Source organism: Podarcis melisellensis, assembly GCF_964234715.1.
Source record: "Podarcis melisellensis genome assembly, chromosome: 9".
In the NCBI taxonomy this organism is placed as follows: Eukaryota; Metazoa; Chordata; class Lepidosauria; order Squamata; family Lacertidae; genus Podarcis; species Podarcis melisellensis.
Genome location: NC_138541.1, coordinates 68,768,778 through 68,789,790, shown reverse-complemented (window position 1 = coordinate 68,789,790; position 21,013 = coordinate 68,768,778). Strand labels below are relative to the sequence as shown.

At 44.1% G+C, this 21,013-nt stretch overlaps 1 protein-coding gene and 1 pseudogene across 10 annotated transcripts in view; one reads left to right on the top strand and one right to left on the bottom strand.

Moving 5' to 3' along the window:
- The window catches only part of KCNIP4 (potassium voltage-gated channel interacting protein 4), a 408,026-nt gene that overhangs the window by 157,760 nt on the left and 229,253 nt on the right, over window positions 1-21,013 (bottom strand). The window lies entirely within an intron of this gene.
- Window positions 17,802-18,404, top strand: LOC309377247 (large ribosomal subunit protein eL32 pseudogene; annotated as a pseudogene). The gene has a single exon. The product of its transcript is annotated as a large ribosomal subunit protein eL32 pseudogene (transcript).

The window sequence follows — 21,013 nt, the reverse complement described above, 5'->3', positions numbered from 1 at the left end:
AGGAGACTCCACCACAGACATCTTTGTAACACAGACATCTTTGTAACACAGAGTTGGTCTGCCAATGGGTCTAGTGCCTGAAGCCAACTCCCTGTGGAGCACATTCCTTGGGCATCCTACCATCTTCTATTCTGTGTACAAGGCCAAGCCCGCATAGACATCACTGAGACAGAAGTGCAAAAAGGGTGGTAATGTGTGTTTGGCAGATCACAATATTTGTTTGAGATTCTGTCCTGCCATATGATGCCCAGAATCTTCATATGAAAGGCATGGAGGTGTTGCGCCTGGCAGGTGTAAGTTGTCCATGACTCACTTCCATAAAGTTGTATGCTCAACATGCAAGCCTGGTAGACCTTCCTCTTGGTATTGGTTGTTATAGACACAGTCTCTCATACCCTTTTGGGGAGGCAAGCCATTGTCTTAACTGCTTTACCAATATGCTACCCAGTCTCTTAAGTTTGATTGAACATTGAAATGTCCTTGCAGTGGAGCTGAACTAAATCACTGACACAGAAAATCATCAGAGAAGGACTCAAAATTTATATTAGCATATTTTATGGGTAATTTTAGTGGATTCGGTTTGATTTTTGATACCTATCAGTTCTGGTTCCACAGTAGGTTTTCAGAACATCAAACATGCATTTTCAAAGCAGTTCTTACTCAGACACTGAGATTCTAAAATGCAGAACATCCATAATTTAAAATGTGCCAAAGTATTGTCCAAGAATTACTTTCTCAGTGGCAAAAGCCTTTTCTTGTGCTTTGATTAACTGACATGCCAACCCAGTGAATGTCTGTCTACCAATGACTCCCAAGTTTCTGCATTTAAATGAATGAAAATGAGTTTTGTATAATTATCACCCTTTCTTATGCTGCTTTGGACTCATGTATCAGAGCAATGATATAGGATGTTGGCACACCTGTCACAAACCCTCATCGACAGAAATAAAAACAAATTAAGTTCACAAGAAACCAGGCCAACTATGAGGAGGTTCATCCGAAGTGAATATTCTGTATTGTGAATCAACTAAGGAATACTGTGAAGAAGAAGAAGAAGAAGAAGAAGAAGAAGAAGAAGAAGAAGAAGAAGAAGAAGAAGACGAAGAAGAGTAGTAGTAGTAGTAGTAGTAGTTTGGATTTGTTACCCCGCTTTATCACTACCCTAAGGAGTCCTAAGGAATCCCTGCGGCGGGGTGCGCTCCCACTGCTCGGTCCCAGCGCCTGCCAACCTAGCAGTTCGAAAGCACCTCTGGGTGCAAGTAGATAAATAGGGACCGCTTACCAGCGGGAAGGTAAACGGCGTTTCTGTGTGCGGCTCTGGCTCGCCAGAGCAGCGATGTCACGCTGGCCACGTGACCCGGAAGTGTCTCCGGACAGCGCTGGCCCCTGGCCTCTTAAGTGAGATGGGCCACAACCCCAGAGTCTGTCAAGACTGGCCCGTACGGGCAGGGGTACCTTTACCTTTACCTTAAGGAGTCTCAAAGTGGCTAACATTCTCCTTTCCCTTCCTCCCCTACAACAAACACTCTGTGAGGTGAGTGAGGCTGAGAGACTTCAGAGCAGTGTGACTAGCCCAAGGTCACCCAGCAGCTGCACGTGGAGGAGCGGGGAAGTGAACCCGGCTCACCAGATTACGAGTCCACTGCTCTTAACCGCTACACCACACTGGCTCTCTGTGGCTGTGGTGAAGCCTCTGGCAGTGATTGGCTGAACTGCTTCCATGTCATAGAGGGGCAAGACACTGGGAAAGAAGTTCCAGTGCTCTGTGTGTATCCTACAGGACCAGGCAAAGGACCTCAAGGGTGAGTAGTAGGAAACAAAACACAGTCAAATTAGAGAGGAGGAGACAGGGGACCTAGATAACAGCAGGCTAAAGGAAGAGGGTACCAGCATGAGTTTGACCAAACTGCGGGAGGCAGTAGAGGACAGAGGTGCCTGGCGTTCTCTGGTCCATGGGGTCATGAAGAGTCGGACACGACTAAACGACTAAACAACAACAACAACAACAAAGGAAGAGGGTCCCATCACCTCCTGGCAAATAGAAGGGGAAGAAATGGAAGCAGTGACAGATTTTACCTTCTTGGGCTCCATGATCCCAGAACATGGCGACAGCAGTCACAAAATTAAAGGATGCCTGCTTCTTGGGAGAAAAGCAATGACAAACCTAGACAGCATCTCAAAAAGCAGAGACATCACCTTGCCAACAAAGGTCCGTATAGTTAAAGCTATGGTTTTCCCAATGTGATGTATGGAAGTGCGAGCTGGACCATAAAGAAGGCTGATCGCCAAAGAATTGATACTTTTGAATTATGGTGTTGGAGGAGACTCTTGAGAGTGCCATGGACTGCAAGAAGATCAAACCTATCCATTCTGAAGGAAATCAGCCCTGAGTGCTCACTGGAAGGACAGATCCTGAAGCTGTGGCTCCAATACTTTGGCCACCTCATGAGAAGAGAAGACTCTCTGGAAAAGACTCTGATGTTGGGAAAGATTGAGGGCACAAGGAGAAGGGGATGACAGAGGATGAGATGGTGGGACAGTGTTCTTGAAGTTACCAACATGAGTTTGACCAAACTGTGGGAGGCAGTGGAAGACAGGAGTGCCTGACGTGCTCTGGTCCATGGGGTCATGAAGTGTAGGACACAACTAAACGACTAAACAACAAAGGAAGAGGGTGGTGTGGTGGAAGAGAAGACTTCCCATGGGAGGAGACTGAAGGTAAACAGAGTGAATGGGCAGAGAGAAGATGCATGTATTTATTTAGCTATTCCCACCTTCCCTCCATGGGGCTAATATCGTCCTCCTTTTCCCCATTTTATCCTCATAACAACCCTCAGAGATGGGCAGTGAATGCAGAGGCGAGGAAGTCTGAAGTCTCTAGATTATTCTGGAGGTAGTAGCCAAAATTTTAATTTGCAGGCAACAAAGAGTAAATCCCTCACAATTGTCTACTGGTGTTTGTTTTTTAATTCTTTTGCTTTTAACTTTTTGTGGATTTACTGCACGGTTCTATGATTTTATATTGTTGCAAACTGCTGTAATATAGTTTTATGATACAGTGGTGTGTATCTAGACCCTGCAAATTAAATATTTAATAAAAAAGCACAGCTGGAAAAATCCTCACCTGCCTTCATTTGGGATAAGCAAAACATTAGAGGAGTGCAGCAGAGAATGTCACACTTCAGATAGAGAGCAAACTTACTCTTTACATACATCTGACAAAACTATGGTCTCCATTGCTTAAGCATCTATGACAACAGTCTTGTGCTCTCAAATTTTATTTCTCTGAGAACTGAATGGTTTTAAAATTCATGTTGGACTAGACCCATTCGAAACCGAAGGGCAACAGTTCTGTTCCTGAGGCATGTGCCTACTGCAGTGTTCAAAGAAAAACATTCTTGGTTCAAAGACTCAGTTTCATATTCTCACCAACCTTACCTAGAGCATCATTAAGCTGAAGCAAAGGAAGAATTCTCATAAAAAGAAGAAATAAAAACAACAAGAAATGAAATTTTAAAGAGGAGAATGAACTAGTCCAGATGTTCTCATTTATAATGGAAAAAGGAGGAAAAGAAAGGACATCTGAGAAGTGAACAGCATTAATGATCACAGTTGTGTTTTTTCAATAGGGTTGACTGAACACAGAAGCTGATATCTACAAACTTTGCAACTCTTCCAAGTTTGGAAATGTAGAGAACAGCTACTAACTATATTATTGGCTTGCCAACACTGGTAACTATGAGCTGTTTTTCAATATTTGGAACACCATCTTTCCTCATGCCCATATGTGATTACAGGGCAGGTTGGCAAAGGATACTATACAACCCCATAACCCGGATATAGATTCAGACGGTATTTCAAGCCTTCCGTTTTTGATTGCAAAGGTGATATTTGGAGCTTATATTTGGTGCTTTTGTTTTTGCTATTTATTTTGCATTTTTTGTTTTGAGGCTTTTTCAGTTAATTTGTTTTTGTGACTGTGTGGATCCCAGTTCAGCTACTGACTGACTGACTGACTGACTGATTGTGTGACTGCAGAAATGGATAAAAGCCCCCCATCCAAACAATGGCTATCATCAGTGCAGGCAAGAATTTTTATCACCTACAATACACTTTTATTTATTTTATAGTACAGTACATTGATTCTTGCTTTCATTTTATGGATCATTGCTCTTGTTTGATAGTAAAATTCATGTTAAATTGCTGTTTTAGGGGTTGTTTTTAAAAGTCTGGAATGGATTATTCCATTTTGCATTACTTTCTATGGGAAAGCATGCCTTGGTTTTGGAACAGACTTCCAGAACGGATTAAGTTTGAGAACCAAGGTACAGGGCATTTCCAGACTGTCACTATTTTCAGGTGGGCGATTTTCAATCACATATCCACAAACCCAGATTGCATAATTATACTTGATTGGGAAGTTTTGTGCAAAAGGATCAGACTTTTGCGATAAGGAAAATGACAGAAAAACGCACTAGAAAGTGTGGGATTGCGCTTGCTTTGATGCAACATCATTAGACTTCACTGCAAGCAGGTCAAGTTGAATTCTCAATAAACAGTTCAACTGGAAGGACCCAGCGTTTTCTTTAAACTGAAAAAATATATATCAGATGAGTAGTTTCAGCTTAAATGGGGTGGGGTGGGGTGGGGGTGGGAATCATTGAGGGGATAATTTCATCTCCCCCATTTTTTCTGTCACTCCCAGTTTTGCAAAGACAGCTTTTCCTAGCAGCCATCATTTTTTTTCACCCCACAGAAACCAACTAGGAATGAAATCATGGAGGAGAGTGACCTTCTCAGGGGGTTTCTGAAAGGAACATTGTGAAGAGTTATCTTCACTGCCACGGAGAAGAACTCTTCCCCCCTCTTCCTTCGCCTGTGGCATACCCCACCCCAACTGCTTTAAGTGGTATAGTCCACTCTGGTTCTTTGGATTCTACCTGTACTGGGAGGGTGTTGGTGGTTATTGTAGCCACATATTTGTATTCCTGGCATTTCCAGTACAGTGGTACCTCGGGTTACATATGCTTCAGGTTACATACGCTTCAGGTTACAGACTCCGCTAACCCAGAAATAGTACCTTGGGTTAAGAACTTTGCTTCAGGATGAGAACAGAAATCATGCTCCGGTGGCACGGCAACAGTGGGAGGCCCCATTAGCTAAAGTGGTGCTTCAGGTTAAGAACAGTTTCAGGTTAAGAACAGATCTCTGGAGCGAATTAAGTACTTAACCTGAGGTACCATTGTAGTTGTATCCATCTCACACAAAACACATTTTATAGCCCATGAACCAGAGTGGTCATGCATTTAACTGAACATCTCATAAATTCTCTCATTTTTCTTAGAAATTTGGGCTCAACCCTGATTTAGCATTCCTGTAGTAAGGTGGGTATAAAGGGAAGTAACACTGTTTGAGAAATGGATTGTTGGTTCCTTTTTGGTGTAGCCTATGTGTCCAAGAAGATTATGAGCAATTCAATTGCCAGGATGTAGAGTGACAAATATCCATAATAAACCTGTCACTCAGTAAAAGCTTCTCCCTAGTATACATCAAGATTGCAACCCAAACCATCGGGAGAAACAGGGTAAGTGAGACAAACCCCAAACATAGAAGGGGGAAAAAAATCACAGGTCTTTATTCAAATGTCACCAAATAGAAACATTATTCTAAAACCTAGTTCTCCCTTTGCAGATCCTTCTCTAAGCTCAGTCTGGCAAATGATGATCAAGACATCTGTGGTTAAGTGGGATCTAATGTATTCTACTAAACTACGTAGAAAAGGTCAGGCCACCTTGATTACATTGAGCCATTAGAAGAGGCCAGGATAAATTCATGGGGGATAAAGATATTAATAGTTGCTAGTTGTGATGGCTGTATACAACCTCTAGGGTTAGAGGCAAAATGCCAGTTGCTGAATAATGACAGCAGGATGTTTCCCTCATGTTCTGTATGTGGGGTTCCCAGAGACATGTGGTTGATGTCTTGAGGTCTTCCTGAATCTGGATTGAAAGAGTAGGGTGTGTAGTGGGAAAAGGAAACATCTAAGTACAGATTGTGTGGCGAGTTCCCGCCTCCCCCCGGTGGAAATAAAGACGCAGGACACGATTATTTAGGTTAATGGGCTAAAAATAGCCACAACTTTATTGGTTACAGGTGATGAGCGGTATTGGCTTAGGCATTGGTCCTAACCAACTATCTGGATTCAGCCTGTTTGCTTGAAGTTCGGGAAGGGTTAGCCACCAGTAGGGGGAGTCCTGCTGATGCACATCAACTAGGAACTCCCCCGGGGTCACCGCTCAGGGGCGTGCCTTAGGCCAGTGTTTTTCAACCTTTTTTGGGCAAAGGCACACTTGTTTCATGAAAAAAATCACGAGGCACACCACCATTAGAAAATGTTAAAAAAATTAACTCTGTGCCTATATTGACTATATATAAAGTAATTCTCTTGAATAGGAATCAAATAAACACAAAGAAAGTATTTTATAATTACTTTATTATGAAATAGTAAGTAAACAAATATGAAAAATTATAAAATACTTTATTTTTAAATCTTTTGAATTTTTCAATTTTTCCCACGGCGCACCAGGCAACATCTCCCGGCACACTAGTGTGCCGCGGAACAGTGGTTGAAAAACACTGCCTTAGGCCCTCATCTCCATAGGCTTCGGACAGGACCACGTCCCCCAGAATCCTTTACCGGACTACCCTTCGTTATGCGGGGGAGGTGATGGAGCTTCCTCCCTCCTTCATCTACATAACAATACCCTTACAAATGCCTAACCGCCAATGCCGACGAAGTTGTGACGATTTGCTACGAGGTAGGCGAAAAACCAAGTGGCTGGTGCCAATTAGCCAAGTGGGGGGAAAATCCTACCAGACCCCTCAACGGCAATCAACTGAGGTCCATAGCAAGGTCAAAGGAAAACCTTAAGGGCAGGAGGGTGGGAAACCCAATGAGCTGAGCTGAGGCGACAAAAGAGGGAGATCCCCGGCTATGCCAGTGATAAATAGAGTAAGCCGATTGGCTGGCTAGGGGATGACGCAGCCGGGGAATCCCTGAATCGCGCGGGGGCTGAGAGCCAGCCTCCGTGCACGTGGAGAGGGCGTGAAGTCCGCAACTCCACCTCCTCTCCAGATTCGGAAGTGGCTTTGACAAAAGTAATGCATTTAGACGTCACTTTCTGCCTAGAAAGTGTGGTATGGTCAAGAGTGTGGATATCCCTGAGACTTATTCCTCTATTATGATGGATCTGAGTGTCCTTTAAGATCTACACTCTCTTTCTGACTCTTAGCCATGTTCTAAACTGTGCCAGCTTCTGACTTGAGGGCAGACTTTCCACCAGATGGTCTATATGGACTTTGAAACCACCATATAAATGAGAGTATCATACCAGATACAAAATGAAATCAGGCCAGGGAACAAGTGTTGATGGCATCTTTGCAAGAAAGCAAAACCTTTGGGCAAATATAAAGAACAACAGAAGGGAATAGGAACTAATGTTTGGAACAGGAAGGGTAGTGTCAGAAGAGCTGGCTTACAGAGCTGCTCAGGTCACCCAGTGAAATCTATCCAAGATGAGCTGAGGTAATTTTTTTTTGGGGGGGGGGGATAGAATGAGTAAGTGGGAGGAGAGAAATTCTACAGTTCTCCCATACACCAATTCTTAGAGAGAGAGAATAGGAATCTTTCGTCTCAATAGCTTCCCTGTTTTGTTCACTTGGAGCCACTTTGCACAATATTCTTAGTTCAAATGAAGTGAGCCACAATCACACAAGTACACAACCACACATACTGAAGGTATGGAGTAATGGGCAATGCAAATGTTGTGCACATAGAGTGGTACATGCAGACACCTAAAGTGCACAATCCGGTCTCAAGAAATAAAAAAGGGGGGGAAATCACACAGCTGGACATACTGATGCATGGATATAAACTTCATGAAACACCTGCATTTCCCATATCATCATAGGCACAGTAACATACTTAGGTGGTTCTGTTTCGTAGCTGCCTGCATAAGTAAGATTCAGTAAGTGTGTGAACGGCCCCTAAGATTCTGAATCCTCTGAAGACAGTCATTTATCTTTGTACAACTTTGACCATGATCTATGTGGAGAGGAAAGGTTATGCATCTAAATGAACACATGAGATCAAGTTCCTACCTGTGGATAGGATAGGTAGCTTGTTGCTAAAGGGCTATTACCAATTTATTGAAGCCTTGGAGGGTGTGCAAAAATACTACAGCATCAGAAGAATAAATTGGGGCGCTTGATTCAAATTCATCACACAGTACTTGCGTGGCAAGACCCTCAAGCAGACCCCCCATTAAGATAAATAAATTCAAACAGACACAGATATTTTGTTTAAGGTTTTTGGGCAAAAAATTGGCCACAACTTTATTGATTACAGGAATGAGAGCGGTATTGGCTTAGGCATTGGCAAGACTATATCTGACTCCTGTCCCCTTTGCAGGAAGTCTGTAAGGGTAAACCACCCAAAGGGAAATGGCTTCGGGGGAACCCGCCCGCATCTCCCCTGGTGTTCCCAGAGACCTGGCATGACCCTCACCCAGCTTCCTTTAATGGAATACCCCTGAAAATGGAAGGCCAACCTCCCCACCCCCATTCACCATAAGCCAATGCCTAACCGCCAAACCTTACAAAGTTGTGATGATTGCTAAGAGGTAGGCAAAAACCAAGTGGCCCATGCTAATTTGCCAAATGGAAAAATTCCTACCCAGCCCCCTGTCAGCTTCGCCTTTGAACCAGTGCCACTGACTGGGCTCAACCTCTTCAGCTCCGACAGGGCCAGGCGAGCTGGAAAGCACTTCCAGAGACCTTCCACGCAGGAAGCAGGTCTAAGCGCTGTGGACTCACAACTCAGAGCTGTGAGCACCAAACTCACTTCCAAAAGTCAGCGGAGCACAGCAGAGCATGAACCACACGAACGACAGCTTCTGTAGAATAGCTTCTTTTATTCTCTACAGCTACTATACAAACTAACTACAGACTAAATGGAGACGCTGGACTGCACTGAGTGTTACAGCTGCATGAGCAGTGACCTTATCTATACACAGTTAACACTCAGACTCCCCCTTTGAAGTCAGTCTGGAGCAGAAGAAGCAATGAGCAAAATCCGCCCCCTCCTTTCTGAAACATTGTCAGCAGATTCTTGCAAGGGGAGGGGTGAAATATCCTCACCCCCGACTCAAGCCGGGCAACCAACCAAAGTTCAAAGCAAGGCTAAATTAAAGGGAGGGTGGGCGGGTGTTCAGCAACGTGAGGCAGGAGCCAAGCACACATCGTGCTGCTTTTATACTTTCCCCCACTATCACTCTTTGACATGATTGGGCAATAGCCCTGGGTAATTGTAGAGCCTCCCTGGCATGTGTGCAATAGCTCCACCTACGCCAGGGTGGGGGGGGGGGAACCAGGTTGAGAACCTGCCCGCAACCAGGACCATCTATTAAGATGATCCCATTTGTCACAAATGTATGAAGCGTTATTACATACAGAGGTATGCATATAACACACACAGGAAAATACAAAATTTGGTTAACCATGCTGACGGTGTGCCGCTGGAGCTCAGCTCCCATTCCACCCTACTCCCAGAGAGGAGTCATCTCATAGTGGACTTTAAAGGAGTGCCTCCAAGATCAGGGTAACCTCAGAAGCAAGTGCCTGCGTATCTGGGGTAAGGTGTCAACCAAAAAAACTAAATCTAGGATGGGGTTCGACAGAAAGGGAGCAGCTTAAAGAGTGAGTTTGGGCCCCTACAGAGCGCTTCCGCTATATTCCTATGTGAAATATGACATGTAAATTCTACTCAATATTGATCCAGAATAGATTCCAATGTATAGTTAGCAGAGTAAAAATTTAAACACGTTGCATGATTCCCCCCCAAAATAGACCAGAGGCAATTCTATTTCATCCAGCAGAGCTTTACTGCTACTGAAGGCAAATGAGCATCATGGTCACAAATCCAATACATCCAGGATTGGCACTGTTCGTAAGAAATCCAATTGAAGCAGACTTAACTGAAACTTACAATAACTTATAATAAGCCTAAACCTTAATGCTAAGCATACTATGTACAGAGCACCACACCAGAAGGAATAGAGATAGAAAGAGAAAGTTAAGACCCAGGCTCCTTCTGGCCTCACTTTTATAGTCAGCATGACCTTGACAGAAAGAGATAACAGAACCGGTTTAAGCCAGCTGTACTCAGCTTCTCTGAAGGAACAACCCAAACATCATGAACCTTCCGCTTGTTTCTTTCACACAGAGAAGCTTCCAGAACCCTCTTGAATTAAGTAGCATAGGAAAGATCTCTATGTTAGGATATTTCCGTTCCACCTTAAGAGAGAGCAGGCTTGTGAGTCACAGAGTCTGCGCATGTCCTGTTTCTCAGGATGCTTATGTTCTGCTATTGCTTTCGTTTTCTCTCTCTGCGCCAGAACACGCTAGCAGTCGGTCATGTTTTCTTTGTTCTGACCAACGCTGAATAAACATTCTAAATAATACTCTCCTGAGTGCAACTTTTGCTGTGTGAACTCTGCTGAAAGAGTGTGCACCAGCCCAGGAATGTGGCAGGAATGTTTCTGAGGCTTGGTGCCGCTAATTCCAGATACTGCGTGACTACAGAGATCAACACATCGTCCGGAGACGATGTGAAGGCAGTGATGGCCTTTGTCTCCCTGGCAGTATCCCAACAACAGGTTTCGGGCCCAGATTCACGGCACTTAAAGGAGAGTAAGAATGAAAATGCAACAGACTGCTGCTGAGGTATGTGAAAAGCAAAATGAGGAGGCTTTTCTGTTGGGCCGCGCGGCAAGGCTTAATTAGCCTGGGAGCCAAGCCAAAGAGGCTTCGTGATTAATGGGAGCCAAGATAAGGAGTCTTTGAAGTAAAGAAAGAGACTCGGGCTCACGTAAAGACCTGGAATGGAGTTTTTCCAAGTGTCTGAAGCTGCTGAATGCCCTAAGTTAAATGGGGGAAATTATCAGACCTGGGCAAAATGGTGTGAGAGTTTGCTGCGTCAGTACGGGGTGTGGCGAACCGTGTCTCAAGCCCCCCCCCCCAGTTCCTCTGACAGAGAAATGGGAGGCCCAGAATTCGAGGGCCATTGACATAATCGTCTTGTCCGTCTCTCTGGAGGAAATAAAAACGCTTGCTGGCAACGTGACGGCACGAAAGATGTGGAATGCTTTGAAAGCTGCCCATCTGCCAATCATCCCAGCCCAGAGTTTGACTGCATCGGAGGTCCTGGCTGTTTCCCAGAATGCGAATGAATGCAGGGATGCTGAGGGCACCGATTGCAAGCTGCAGGGGGAGCAGACTGTGATGTCAGCCCAGGCAGAATTCCAGCCTCCAGGGGGAGCCAAGGAGTCGGCAGCTGAGAGCTCTGTTTCTCGTGGGAGCCAAGGTCATCGTCTTTGCAGAGGCCAGAAGGCCAGAGGTAAACAAAGACAGATGCCTGCAGATGGCCCGAAGCAGAGGGGGAGTGAAGAGCCCACGCCAGTGGAAAACAAAGCTTTGTTAGCTGGCACAGCTTCACCAAAGGCTAAAGGCAAGCCTCATGGCCAGGAGCAGGGGGGCAAGCTGCAAAAGCCCACGCTGGTGGAAAACAAGGTTTTGCTTGCTGCAAAGACTACTCCAAGGGCTAAAGCCAAGTTTGTTGTGGACTCAGGGTGCACGCGCCATTTAACGAAGGATAGGCACCTGTTTATCTCCTTTACACCTCTAGAAGGAGAGATCCACCTGGCTGATGGAAGGACGTTGCAAATTGCAGGAGAAGGGACTGTTAAACTTGCAAGTTTGCATACAACCATTAGTAATGTGCTTTATGTACCTGGAGCCAAGGACAATCTACTGAGCGTCCCACAGCTGACTGGGCGTGGTTTTGAGATTTCCTTCAAGAGGAGTGTCTGTGTCATCAGGAAAGGCAAAGAGGACTTTTTGCATGCAAAGTTTATGGATGGTTTATTCTGTATAACTTATGATGACAATGCTGTTGTGTCTAATGCTGATTCTTGTTGTGTTGCCCAAACTAACAAGGTTCTTCATGCAGGTTGTATTCATGAAGCACATCGAAGATTTTGTCACATGTCTTGGCAAGCGCTAGCCAAGATGCCAGGGTTGGTTGAAGGTTTGAGCATCAAACCTTGTAAGTACCACATGAAATGTATATCTTGTGCAGAGAACAAGGTGAAGGTTGCTCCAAAAGGCAAGGAGTCTAGCAGGCAGGCTTCCAAACCCTACCAGCTAGTGCATGCAGACCTGGTAGGGCCACTTGCGCCCTCTTTGGGAGGAGCAAGGTACTTCATGGTTCTAATTGATTCTTTTTCTAGGTACATTCATGTGTTTATGCTTGAGCAGAAATCGCAAGCATTCCCTAAGTTCAAGGCATTCTGTGCTTGGTTGCAGAATGTTCGTGGTGAAAGTATCGGTTGTCTTTTTACCGACCGGGGCGGGGAGTTCACTTCTCAGCAGTTTGAAGCTTTCCTGACTGAGAAGGGAATCCAGCATGATTTGTCAACACCTAGATCGCCATGGATGAATGGACTTGCGGAGCGAGCAAATCAAACATTGCTTCAAGGCCTAAAAACCTTGTTGCATGATGCCAACCTCCCTGAGAAGTTTTGGGGGGAAGCTCTGTCGACGGTAGTTTATACCGTTAATCGCAGACTGTCATCACCCATAGGTTGCACTCCGTACGAAAAGATGTTTGGTAAGAAACCGCACGTCAAGCACATGAGAATCTTCGGTTCTGACATGTGGGTACACTCCCCACAAAACAACAAGCTTGGGAAGCGTGGGGCACATGGTTTGTTCATGGGGTACGAGAAAGGTGCATACAGGGTGTGGATGACTAACTCTAAATCCATTAAGTTCACCAAGAGTGTTGAGTACAATCCTAAGTGGGGGGAAAATGTGGGAATTTTCCAGAGTTACCCAGAGGAGGATGAAGGTGATGGGAAAAAGACAGATGATGTTGAGGAAGCTGAGGATGATGATGATGATGATGATGATCAGAGTTCGGATTCCAGTTCAGTTGGTGGCGCTGCTGCTGCTGTCAGTGTCAGTGATGACACAGCAGACTACAAGAGCGCAAAGGCCTCAGTCAGACCATCTGATGCGTCTGACAATGAACTGGAAGAACCACTGTTCACCATTGGTCACTTTTCTCCTAAGAAGGAGGAGATGAGTCCAGAAGACTTACGTCTGGTTCGCAGATCTGAGAGGGCCACCAAAGGCAGACCTCCAAAGAGATTTGCTGATGAGTTTGCTAAGACGGCAACTGCTGTTCTTAGTAGCTCAGTGAAGGTGTGGGAACCTTCAAGCTTCAAAGAGGTTCAGGAGTTGACCTCTAAAGATGCTGAGCCTTGGCTTAATGCCATGAAGGCTGAAGTTGATTCCTTGAACAGGAACCAAACTTGGGAATTGGTACCGGTAGTCCCAGGAATGAGACTGGTTGGCAGCAAATGGGTCTTCAAGGCCAAGACAGACCAGAATGGCAAGGTTGTCAGACACAAAGCCAGATTGGTTGCCAGAGGTTTTTCACAGGTACCAGGACAGGATTACCACGAGACCTACTCACCCACCGTCAAGTATGAGAGCATTCGGCTGATGCTCAAGATAGCTGCAGAGGAGAAACTGCATGTTTCTCACCATGATATTAATACAGCTTTTTTGTACGGGATTCTGGGGGAGGAACTGTATATGCTTCCACCTGATGGAATGCAGATACAGAAGGGAATGGTCTGTAAACTGCGGAAATCCTTATATGGTCTCAAGCAGAGTGCCAGGTGTTGGAACACAAAACTCACTGAGACATTGCTTTCTCTAGGTTTTCACCAGGGCAAAGCTGATCCATGTGTGTTTGTCAAGGAGGAGGGGCAAAACAAACTGTATTGTTTATGTTTTGTTGATGATCTTCTGATGTTTTGGAAGAATCAGGCTTTTTACCAAAGCACCCTAGCTCAGCTGAAGGAGCACTTTGACATGAAGGATCTTGGTGAGGTATCCAACTATCTTTCTCTGCAGGTGGAGAGGGACCAAGCAGGTAATTTTCTGGTACACCAAACACAGAAAATTGCTGATGTATTAACCAGGTTGAATTTGGTTGATGCAAACCCAGCAGACACACCGATGGTGACGGGTTACCAGGTGGATAGTACTGCTGAAGCGTTTTCTGACACTACGCTGTACAGATGCATTCTAGGCAAGTTGAATTTCATTGCTAGATGCTCAAGACCTGACATTGCTGTAAGCACTAACCTGCTTAGCAGGCATGCTAACAATCCTACTGTTCAGGATTGGAAAGCTCTGAAGCGCATAGCCCGCTATCTGAAAGGGACTATGCACTACAGGCTGAGGTTCACCAGTCAGAAGACTGGAGGTCTTGAAATCTTTGCAGATGCAAGTTTTGGAAGTGACACCACGGATGGTACAAGCACTTCTGGAGTGTGCTACATGTACAACCACTGTCTGTTTGACTGGCTGTGCAAGAAGCAGACAACAGTGAGCCTAAGTTCCTGTGAAGCAGAACTCAATGCTCTGTCATTTTCACTCATGGATTGTGAATGGTTGATGCAACTGTTTAAGGACATTGGGGTTTCTGTGAAATGTCCTATACAGGTATATCAAGACAATAGATCCTGTTTGGCTTTGCTGAACTCAGAGAGTTGCAAGCAAAGAACCAAGTACTTGCAGATTAAGCTACATCGTGCAAGGGAGTGTATTCAAAAAGGACTGATTCAGGTGTCCTACATGCCAGGAAATGAAATTCCTGCTGAACTGTTGTCTAAGGTTGTTAACAGAGAACAACTTAAGGTTTACGTACAGAAGTTGCAATTGGGTGAACCACAGGTACTACAGGTTACACGGAAAGGGGGAGGATGTTAGGATATTTCCGTTCCACCTTAAGAGAGAGCAGGCTTGTGAGTCACAGAGTCTGCGCATGTCCTGTTTCTCAGGATGCTTATGTTCTGCTATTGCTTTCGTTTTCTCTCTCTGCGCCAGAACACGCTAGCAGTCGGTCATGTTTTCTTTGTTCTGACCAACGCTGAATAAACATTCTAAATGATACTCTCCTGAGTGCAACTTTTGCTGTGTGAACTCTGCTGAAAGAGTGTGCACCAGCCCAGGAATGTGGCAGGAATGTTTCTGAGGCTTGGTGCCGCTAATTCCAGATACTGCGTGACTACAGAGATCAACACATCGTCCGGAGACGATGTGAAGGCAGTGATGGCCTTTGTCTCCCTGGCAGTATCCCAACACTCTACACATCAGATCTGTACTTTCTGCACTAAGAAATGCAAACTGATGTTCTGGATTTTAGCAGTGGAAACAAAATGTGCCCCCACCTCTGCTAACAGCTTCCCTCTTCCATCATTTAACTAGTTAAAACTATTGCTGTGCCAGTTGCTGCATTGTCAAAAAAAAATATGCAAAATGTAAAGATGCACCCACATAGCTTACATGGTTGGGCGGTGGTGGGGATTTCAATGACAACATATGTTTGCATGAGTTTGGGGCACGAAAGTGAGTAGAATATACACTTTCAGTCTCATCCCTCAATGATGCTCAAGTAATGCTTTGGAAGCCCTACTTACGAGTTTTAGTACCCATCTCTAAAGATGCTATAGTCATTGTAATTATTGCAGCTTAATTCTCAAATGATGGACTCGGCTCAATTAGCTTTGCTTAATCTCCCTCCTTTGCTTTTTCAACATATCAACAGCCCAGTTTTAAATACTTTCTGTCGGAAGCATATGGTCCTCAGCAGAGCAACTGAAACACAGTGCATTAGGTCAGTGACTTTCAAAGAGGAGATTTAAAGCTTATCCCCCAAAGCAAATCTAAACACAGGTTGTGAAAATGCTTTTATAGATGCAGATGGTGAACATTATGAATTGCACCTCACCAATGCCGTGGCTTGACAGCTGACAGATTGCTTTAGTCTTGCCAGTTTGGTTTGGCAACATCACCTGGACTGATGCTCAAAATGTTCATAGCTTTCACGATCGTTTTCCGTTCCGTTGATGAGGTGGAAATTAATTGAAATTCTTAATGCACTCAAAATGAAGCAGTACAGGCTTGAGCGGCCAAACAGAATACCCTTCAGGATGGAACCATGACTGGATCATGAGATCTTTAGAAAACTAAAATTTACTTTAAAGTCCTTTGGTTGTTTCCAGTTGGGGCCCACCGGCTACAGAAAGGCTATTTGATGTAGTGGAGGCTTCTGTAAACAGAAGGGGGAGGGAAATGATTAATTTATTTATTTTTTTGCAAATCTTCTGCAGCTCCCCCACTTCCTATGCTGTTCCAACAATTCCCCAGGAAATTTGAGGGCTGCAGAGGGATCTGCAGGGGAAAGTGAGAATCAGTGAAAGTCATCACCACCACCCTCTTCCACTACCAGAGTCTGCAGCTATAGACAACCCGAGTGCTCTCCAGGATTCCGATGCACACACCAAGTTCACACTGAAACAAATAAATAAACTGAATAATATACCCAATAATAATAAAAAAGAATATACCCAATAATACATTTGACCTTAGCAGCTATGGATTTCGAATTATGCTCAGTAGACAATACCTGACATAAGAGCAAACTCCTAGAGGCCAAGGTCCCTTCAGCCCCCCAATAAAATATCTGAAGGCACCAGGGAGCCTTTAAGTTGATGGGCATTGACATTCAAATGGAGTTGGTGCGCCTGTCATTTGATTATGTGGGGCAGGGGTTACCTCCCCACCCCACAATATTTTATTCAAGTTGGCATCCCAATACGTGAAATGGATGATCTCATTTCACATATCTGGATTGTGTTTTGTCGTTTTTACAGAGCAGTTACTGGGACTGAATATCAGGAGCATAGTACAAAACAGAGAGGGTGTAAACATCTCCCCCCCACACACACACATATTGCAGTCCTAAAGTTGATATTTCATATCAATTTGGCACAGAACAATTGCCCTCCCACTGCAAGGTGGAGGTTCATCAGCATGAAAATAAAAGATAACTCCCTTGGTCCCAAATCCTGATTCTCTTCCTGGCTCAGCTACTATTTAATTCCAAAAGAACCACATATTTCACATATCTAATAGTGGGGTTTTTTTCTACACCAGAAAGAGCTTTTTCATTGTTGCTAATCCTGAAGTAGCATCTCCACCCCCATTGTTCTGCCTGGACACTTAGGTCTAGGGCTGAGGACCTTCTGGAGATTCCCTCACTGTGAGAAGCGAAGTTACAGGGGACCAGGCAGAGGGCCTTCTTGGTAGTGGCACCCGCCTTGTGGAACACCCTCCCACCAGATGTCAAAGAAAAAAACAACTACCAGACTTTTAGAAGACATCTGAAGGCAGTCCTGTTTAGGGAAGCTTTCAATGTCTTGTGCATTACTGTTTTTTAATATTTTGTTGGAAGCCGCCCAAAGTGGCTGGGGAAACCCAGACAGATGGGCAGGGTATAAATAAATTATTATTATTATTATTATTATTATTATTATTATTATTATTATTATTATTATTATTATTACAAACACCCTAATAAGGTTCTGAGGAACTTCAGGGTTCATGGAACACAATCTTAAGACCACTGCTTTTAGGGGTGTTATTCTTACCTTGAATATGAGAGTTTCCAGGTCAAAACTACAGACCTGCTTATGGAACTAGAGAAATCAGAAGTGGTAGTTTAAGCACTTTTAGGGGAGTACATAAAGCTCAGAGCTGAAGTTCACGTTTTGAACGAACTTGGGATCTACCCTTGGAATCTTAAATAAAAAGGATCTCAGCTTTCTCTCCACGCTCACTCCTTGCACGGGTGCTGCCATTCTTCAGCAAACACTATGCCGGCCCTCAGACCCCTCATCAAGCCCAAGATCGTCAAGAGGAGGACCAAGAAGTTCATCCACCATCAATCTGATCACTATATCAAAATTCAGTGTAACTGGCTGAAGCCCAGAGTTATTGACAACAGAAGGTTCAAGGGCCAAATCTTGATGCCCAGCATTGGGTATGGTAGCAGTAAGAAGACAAAGCACATGTTGCCTTTAGGATTCAGAAAGTTCCTTGTCCACAACGTCAAAGAGCTGGAGGTGCTGATGGTGAGCAACAAGTCCTATTGTGCAGAGATTGCTTGCAATATTTCATCCAAGAATTGGAAGATTATTGTGGAAAGAGCTGCTCAGCTTGCTATCAAAGCCACCAATCCAAATGCCAGACTGCGCAGTGAGGAAAATGAAAAAATAGTTGCTCTTGTACAACTGTATTTAATAAAAAGTCAAAACATGTTGAAAAAAACCAAAAACCAAAGGATCTCAGGTAGCAGTACCAAAGAAGCTATCGCTACACTGGGCAGTCTGACTCAGTTCAGATTCATATGTTCATTAAAGAGGTAAGACTCGTGCCAAAATGAACACAATCAGTTCCACAGCTACTGGGAGTTTGAAAAGCAAATTACAGTGATACCTTGGGTTAAGTACTTTATTCGTTCCGGAGGTCTGTTCTTAACCTGAAACTGTTCTTAACCTGAAGCACCACTTTAGCTAATGGGGCCTCCCACTGCTGCCGTGCCGCCGGAGCACAATTTCTGTTCTCATCCTGAAGCAAAGTTCTTAACCCAAGGTACTATTTCTGGGTTAGCGGAGTCTGTAACCTGAAGCATATGTAACCTGAGGTACCACTGTATACTTCATGATTTTCATTAGGTCACCCACAAGTGATCGTGTTTGGAGTCACCCAGTGTGGTGTAGTGTGGTTAGACTGTTGGACTAGCATAAGGTTACCAGATTTTTTTTCAGTGAATCTGGGAACACTTTTCAACTTCCTACTAAATAGATGGATTTTGTCAGGGAACTGATTTGTAAATCCGGGGACTGGCCCCCGGGAAATGGAGACGTCTGGTAACCTTAGACTATCACCTGGCAGACCAGAGTTCAACTCCCAACTCAGTCTACTGGGTGACCTTGGACCAGTCACTAAGTCTCAGCCTAACGTACCTCACAGACTTCTTGTGAGATTAAATGGGGAGGGGAGAGAACTAAGAAAACCACTTTGGACTCCTTGGAGACAAAGGTAGGGATACAAATTCAACAAATAAATAAATATTTCATAAATTCTGGAGATGATTAAGAAACAGAAATGGCATTATTTGCTATTGACTATCAATTTGATTTCCAGTACAGTGGTATCTCAGGTTACATACGCTTCAGGTTACATACGCTTCAGGTTACAGACTCTGCTAATCCAGAAATAGTGCTTCAGGTTAAGAACTTTGCTTCAGGATGAGAACAGAAATCGTGCTCCGGCGGCGTGGCGGCAGCAGGAGGCCCCGTTAGCTAAAGTGGTGCTTCAGGTTAAGAACAGTTTCAGGTTAAGTGCGGACCTCCAGAACGAATTAAGTACTTAACCTGAGGTACCACTGTATAATACTCAGCCCAAACCCCAGCCTCACTGAGTGGAACATAAACATGCCTCCAGCTTTTGAGCAGCTGAGATACAGAATTCTAATTTCACCTCACCGCTGACTCTGAATCTAAAAATAAACCGTAGATGCATCTCAAGATTCTCAAGTTCTGGTTTGTTTGAGCTGATTAACATACAATCAACCTTTGGCACAAAAGCTTAATTAAAACTCTTCGTCAGAAATAGATAAGGAGAGCTGGATCATGTGCAAAAGACCACAACTGTGGATCACCCTCCCCTAGCTTAGCACCCTACAGCTGTTTTGGACAATAATTCCCTTCTCCAAAACATCTGGAGGCCGCAAGTTTGGGAATATGAAGACAAAGAAGAAACTTAAAAATTACTGTACCCCCTTCTGTCTTGTAACTTTGAACAGCAACATCATATTTATAATGTGTGTGTGTTTGGTGGGAGGGAAAGAAAGAAACTGCATTCCTGTAATCAAACCTTTTGTTTTGTATCAGTGTTTTCCTGCTTCAAATTAAATGGAACATACCAATCTCCTCGTTATTTTGTCCGGGGGAGGGAGGGAGGAATTGCATGGGGAGTAACTTTCATTATTATCCTCTGTGGATTCTTCAATAATGGATCCTTTTAGTAATGGCAGCCCATGTTGGTAGTGCCATTTTTGCCAATTTTCCATAAAAATAGCTCAAAAACGGCTCCCCCACCCCACCCCCGCGATTTTGCCAAAAAGGCTCAACAATTGTCTGGATTTCCACTGTTTGTAATACGGCAACCCTAAATTGTATTATGTTAAGTTGTGGGCGAACATATCAGACGACACAGCGATTCTTCAAACAGCTCTTCTTTATTCTGAGGCCAGAACTGAACTGAGCTGAAGGGCTCAGTCAGCCTGCTTATATAGAGCTCCAGTACCTTGTTACTGTAACAACATTCTAAAACTATCCAATCACTGAATGTCACTTTCAATCCTTCATTTGCATACAAACTATCCAATCACTGAACGTCACTTTCGATCCTTCATTTGCATAACTACCTACAGTATCCCCCTGCTGGCCCAGGGTGAGAACTTCAGTACATAACAATGTCTACCTGCCCCTCTTATGGTGAGAGCTGAATTCTGCAGCAAAGCTAACAGGCTTCACAACCAACTCATTCCACCGGTTTCAATCGAATTTAACCATGACTAATGTTAGCTGGATAATGTCTTATAAGATCCCAGACTGGTACAGTATTTACTCCCCAGGATAAGTGAATATCTTCCTACCTCGCAACACCAAAACAGTTGCCACACTTTAAACTTACTCAAAACATCCCTGGGGGAATGAAGACTTGTTCACTTTTGGTTTCCAAAACAAGTAAAAGTACAGTAGCTAACTTGCAGAAAGATTTTTATGCCCCCCCTCCCCTGTTTCAATGTGGCATAAAGAAAGTTCTGCTGTTGTTTCTCTGTTAGGAATATTCACCTGATTGAAATCCCATACATTTAAAGAGACACTAAAATTCAGACACAAAATAGTTTTTTTCTTCTTGCTTTCCAAAATATGCATAATTCACAGTTAAAAGTGAAGGGTGAACA